This window comes from Centropristis striata, chromosome 17, assembly GCF_030273125.1.
Source record: "Centropristis striata isolate RG_2023a ecotype Rhode Island chromosome 17, C.striata_1.0, whole genome shotgun sequence".
Taxonomy (NCBI): Eukaryota; Metazoa; Chordata; class Actinopteri; order Perciformes; family Serranidae; genus Centropristis; species Centropristis striata.
Window position 1 is genome coordinate 32,346,084 of NC_081533.1, and position 6,039 is coordinate 32,352,122.

Sequence of the window (6,039 nt, forward strand, 5' to 3'; positions counted from 1 at the left end):
CCGAGAAAACATCAATAATTTGTCACTGCACACACACACACACACACACACACACATACACACACATTGACACAGAAATGTGCAGAAACATTCACTCACACTCACACAAACTGCTCTCTACAAACATTCAATCAATAAACACTGAACTGTGTCCTTGATCAGTTTAGCACTCGACCTACACGAGCTGTGTGTGTGTGTGTGTGTGTGTGTGTGTGTGTGTGTCTATAAGTGTTGAAAAGCTGCTTCTCCGCTCACGGTCGGTGGTTATAGATCTTTCTCTCCACGCCTCAAATGGATTTAATTTCAAGTTAATATTTCAGAAACGCCCGTAATGCGGCTAAATCTTTTAACTCTTCTTCTCTCTTCCTCCTTCCGACAGATGGAGAAATGCAAAGAGAGCATGAGCCGTGTTTGACAAACACACTTTGACAATAACACTCTGACGCAACATGTTTTCACTCAGTTAAAGCTTCTCAACATGAGTCACAGCTGTTTAAATCACAAGAAGAAAAGGGATGTAATGGAAGATTGTCTGATGTACAACTAACTGGATTATGTAGTTTTGTCTCAACAGTATATATTCTGCCTTTAACCCTCTATGGTTCACATTATGATGCCAGTTAGGAAAAAAATGTTTGGAGTGTTTTTTTGTCTTAAAATAGACTAAATAAACATCATCTGGTCGGATTAACACCAAACTTGGTATACTTATTGTCAATGCCCTCCTGAGGATAACCCTTGAAGATATTATTGATCGGCCCCTAGGTGGCGCTCTGGTGGCAGTTTAATTTAATGAGTGCCACTGTGCCCAGACCATAAGTCTTAAGGCAATGAAATTCATAGGGGTGGTATAGACTGGCCCCTGTAGCGCACAAACCCAGACGGCAGCATGCCCCGACACGCGTGTACTGCGAGGGCCCGTTCAGTACTGCGCGCAGTCCTAGTCTAAAATGTTTTTCTAAAACTTTTATTTGTCCTTATGAATGTGTTTCATTCACTGCCATAATTTCACTCTAACTGCATGTTGCTATTAGCGATGGTGTTTTTGCTTTGGGGACGATTTTGCACCAAATGTATGCATTTTACCTAATTTGAGTATGTGCAGATAGAACTGAGATGCTATTTGCTTGGCAGCATAGTTAGAGGTGCAATTCACCCTTTGCATGTGCTTTGAGAATTAAATGTTTGTTTTTGTCTTATTTGCACATTTAGTGGCTTAAAAAGCCCTGTATTCCTTTTGTGAACTTGCCCCTCAGACTTCTTTTTACAACCAGTGGAATCTCCCCCTGCTGGACATTAGGAAGAATGCAGGTTTGAGGGACTTCTGCAAGGCCCTGCAAGGCTGTTTGTTCTGCACAAACAATATTAAAACTGAGGCGAAGCTACAACATGCAAATTTATGAAAATACAGATGCTTTCTGTATCTGTCTGTAACCACAACCACAAAACATAAAATGATCCTGAGATGCTGTTTAACTGCAGTGGACTCTTTTTCTGAGCTGATGTTGAAGTTGTTGCTCAGGGGAGTCTGATAGAAACAGAAGGTTCTCCAACGTTTTCATACACCACTGAACCTTCATCTGCATCATTATGGACCTATGAAAAACATCACAACACACTTTAGATTCTGAGGTAAAATAAATAATAAATCTTTGTTGCCACAGTTAAATCAGTTAAATAAGTTTTAAAACTCACAGCGGTCTGTGTTCTGTTCCCTGAAAAGACAAAAAAAAAGTTAACTTTAGTTTCCACTGTGGAAATCCAGGTTTACTAAATCTTTTTATTGTTATAAAAACGATTTTAAAATACGCAAGATGGCGACGAGTGTAACGCTGAACTCAATGCTTCCATTGAGTTCAGTTGATTTTTCTCATGTTCACTCACTTTGCATTTTGTTAATTGATAAAAAAAAATAAACTTAACATTTCTAGTTTCAAAAGCATTCTTATGTTACAGCATTTTTTCACACCACCCTAAAACTTTTGCTCTGTACTGTATGCCATTCTGTTTGCTCTCTATACCAGCATTTATTCTGGCGACTGAGTTAAATCTTCTCACCTTTAGTTCTCATCCAGATGTTCACCGCCACGACCGTTACGATGAGAGCTGCTAAACCCACAGACACAATAATGGTCCTCCACAAACCTGTAACAGAAGAAAAACATTAAATATATTTTGACTGCAGCTTTTTGTTCTAGTAACAGAATAAAAATCCATGTTTCAGTCTGATATTTACACTATAGAGCAGGGGTCTCAAACTCAAATTCCCTGGGGGCCGCTGGAGGCAGTAACAAAATGACCAAAAAAGAGATACAAAATTATTTTTAAAAGACACAAAATGAGAGAAAAAAATGAAATTACCTTAAAAAGACACAAAATCACAAAAAAAAGACACAAAATTACAAAAAAAGACACAAAAGGACCAAAAAAGACACAATTTGACTGAAAAAACAATATATTACTTAAAAAAGACACAAAATGACCCAAAAATACACAAAATTACTAAAAAAAGACACAAAATTATTAGAAAAAGACACAAAATGACCCAGAAAATACGCAAAATTGCTTAAAAAGACACAAAATGACAAAAAAAAAGACACAAAATGACTGAAAAAATAATTTGAAGGCATACCTTTAAGTTTTGTAGAAGTAAAACTGACAGCAGGGACTGTGGAGCTGCTCCTTGATTTTGTGCTGCTGTCAGTTATTCTTGTCGTTGATGTTTTTGCTGTTGTCGCATCCAAATCTAGACAAACGAAGTAAGAAAACACAACAAACTTCACGGTGAGAAAATGATGGAAAGGAAGAATATGGTCATAAATATCTAGAAGAGTAAATAAATGAGTTGAAGGTTATTATAAACAACTCGTATCTTATTCTCACCTGAGGCCTGAGGAGGGATGAAGGGAAACAGAAGCTGATCTCCACTGTAACCATCTTTTATGTTGCACTTAAACAACTCAAGATGCTTTGACTTAGAAGCAGGAAATGTCACCGTCACCGAGCACTCATACTGTGTTGTTTGCATATCTGCATATGTTATATCATCTTCCCCTTTTTCACCCTCATACGCCCAAGTCACTGTGTGTCGACATAGTTCATGTGTCGACACCAGGCAGGACAGCTTCACTTGCTCTCCATCTTCCTGTTTGTTCACTGATAGAAAACATAAAGACAAAATTACATAATCAATTCTTGTAATTTTGTTCTAACAAGATACTTTGGTATGAAAATGTTATTATACTCACTGGTAATAATAGACAGATGGTACAAGGTGTCATGTTGTCCTGATTGGCAGTAATAACGACCAGCATCCTGCTCTGAGACGTTCTTTATGACCAGAGAACAGTTCTCTGTCACCCTCAGTCTGTCTGATACTGTTGTGGTCTTTTCTTTAATCTTCCCATCTGTAACCAGATCGACTGCATTTCCAAAACGTTCGAGGATCCAGTTAGTACGGTCACATTTATCCTGATGCTGCATCACGTTTACACTCGGCAAAGTCACCTCATCTCCGCCTCTGACAATGATGGAAAAATACTGTCCACCAACCGCTGTAAAAAAAAAAAAAAAAGGGTTAAATATTGCTCCGAAGTTAGGCTGTGTTTTAGCAAAGGAAAAACTAGCACAACAATTGTCAAAGGGGCTCCTCTGACCTCAAGATATCTGAATGAAAATGGGTTGTATGGGTACCCACGGACTCCCCCCTTTACAGACATGCCCACTTTATGCTTATACCATACAATTTTAGACAAAAGTCACAGTCTTTCTGATGTTGCAAGTCTGTGAGCTGCATAAATCGGGTCTGACTGGAAAGCTGAGACTCTTGTGGATTCAATGAGCCCAATTTTATTCATGTGTGATGATGTTAGTCCCCAAAGGGTCCCTTGAGCTCAAGATATCTGAATGAACATAGGTTCTACGGGTACCCATCATGGGACAAAGTAAAGCCATTTTCTCTTGGTCAGTCTAATAGGGTCAATATTGCTTGAATTTTAAGTGAAACTTATCATTATCATAACATTGTGCTATAAAATATAAGTTAAGGTCTTTTGCCTTAGTATGACCGATTGTCATTTTGTAAGCAATGCTAACTTCCGAAAAAAGGTCAAAGGTCAAATTTGAGTGTAAAGTTTTTTTGTACATAGATACAGGCAGGGCCGGTTATTCCTACAGGCCACCAAGGCGGCTGCCTAGGGCGCCAAATTGGCAGGGGGCGCCCCCTTGTGGCACCCTTAAGCATACATCTTTGTTTTAACAACATTGATTAACGAAACATTTTTTAAAAAGCATGGGCAATAAAACCCTCATTGAATTAAATGAACATGCCCCAACCCATATTTCGAATGAAAATGTAATATTATATTATATAAAATATGATACGTGCATGGGTGTCGTCACTCGTCATGACGATGCAGTTGCAAGTCACAAAACACTAGAACTAGATCACGCTAACGGTCGTAGAAGGTCAACTAGCAAAATGAAAAGGACCAAACTGTCTGGTGCACAGGGGCGAAAACGAAGAAAAGAGGAGGAGGAGAAGAAAGCACAGTATAGAGGTATGTATTTTCATCTCGGACATTAGTTCTAAAGTTTAATTAAAATTGTGTTTCCTTTATGTTTATTTTTATTGCATTTGTATGTCTACATTTTATTTATTTTCAGTCTTTGCCATTCTTAATTTGATGAAGATCTGTGTTTTCTTATTCATTTATTCGTATTTTCAATTCAGTTGTTGTTGGTAAAGTTCCAAAGTTTCTAAAAATAAAAATGTTCTGAGACCATTACCTTGCTTGTAGTTCATGTATCAAATATTAGTGTACAGCATAATACATATAACATAGTGTACCTATATCAGAATGAATACATGGAATGGATGTGGTTCGGGGGGGGGGGCGCGCAAAATTTCAATATCGCCTAGGGCAGCCAATGGGCTAGAACCGGCCCTGGATACAGGTATACACTACAAAGTGTGAAAATTACAATATTATACCTATAGCTCAATTGCCAGGACATTAAATTAACTTTAAAGTAATTTTCTCAGTTTCACACTCCGGCGAGTTAAGGTCTTTTGCCTAAGTAGGGCAGCATGAGCCTCCTCTATGTATAAATGTGCCCACTTTATGCTGGTAACATGAGGTTTAAGGCAAAAAAACTGAATTTTTCTCATGCATTACATGGGTTATTATTTAGCCTATTGTATGTGAGTATTCTTGCATCCTGGGGTCTGTAAACAGTCTGTGAGCTGCATAAATGGGGTCTGAGTGTAAAGCTGAGACTCTTGTGGATTCAATGAGCCCAATGTTCTTCATGTTGATGATGTTAGTGAGTGAAACTTAAGCTCAGTGTATAAAATGAGCTGCTGTGACCTCTAGGACAGCTATTCTCAACCTTGGGGTCGGGACCCCAATTGGGGTCGTGAGATGATTTCTGGGGGTCGCCAAATCATTTAGGAAGTCAGCTCTGTCTCCACTGTGTTAAAGTTTTCATGTGTTTTAGTCTTTTTGGTCATTTAATGTCTTTTTTTGGTGATTTTGTGTTTTTTTTTGTCATTTTGTGTCTTTTTTTGTCATTTTGGTTCCTTTTTTAGCCATTTTCTGTCTTTTTTTAGTAATTTTGTGTCTTTTTTTGTCATTTTGGTTCCTTTTTTAGGGTCATTTTGTGTCTTTTTTGCAAATTTTGTGTCCTTTTTTGGTCATTTTGTTTCCTTTTGTGGTCATTTTGTTTCCTTTTTTGGGTGATCTGAACTGTGTGTGTGAGATTCTGTTCAGTGAGTGGGGGTCGCGGATAACATGCATGTTAAATTGGGGGTCGCGACTAAAAACGGTTGAGAACTACTGCTCTAGGATAATCACAGCCTCATGAAACTTTACAACCACAAACTAGAGACCTGGAGCATTCAGAGGATGGATGGCTGACACACTAGATTCACTATAAGGGGCTTTCTCAGCAGGAAACACAACACAAGCGATCACCATAAACTTGTTGAAATACAGAAATCACCAAAATGTCGACAGTTTTTGAAACCAAATTACATCA

At 38.2% G+C, this 6,039-nt stretch overlaps 1 long non-coding RNA gene across 1 annotated transcript; it reads right to left on the minus strand.

Annotated features, from left to right (window-relative positions):
- Nucleotides 1-1,283: 1,283 nt before the first annotated feature.
- Nucleotides 1,284-2,076, minus strand: LOC131989057 (uncharacterized). The gene is made up of 3 exons (XR_009395923.1): nucleotides 2,059-2,076; nucleotides 1,696-1,715; nucleotides 1,284-1,596 (listed from the first exon to the last, which is right to left on the minus strand). It is a non-coding gene; the product is annotated as an uncharacterized LOC131989057 (long non-coding RNA).
- Between the last annotated feature and the right edge of the window lie 3,963 nt (nucleotides 2,077-6,039).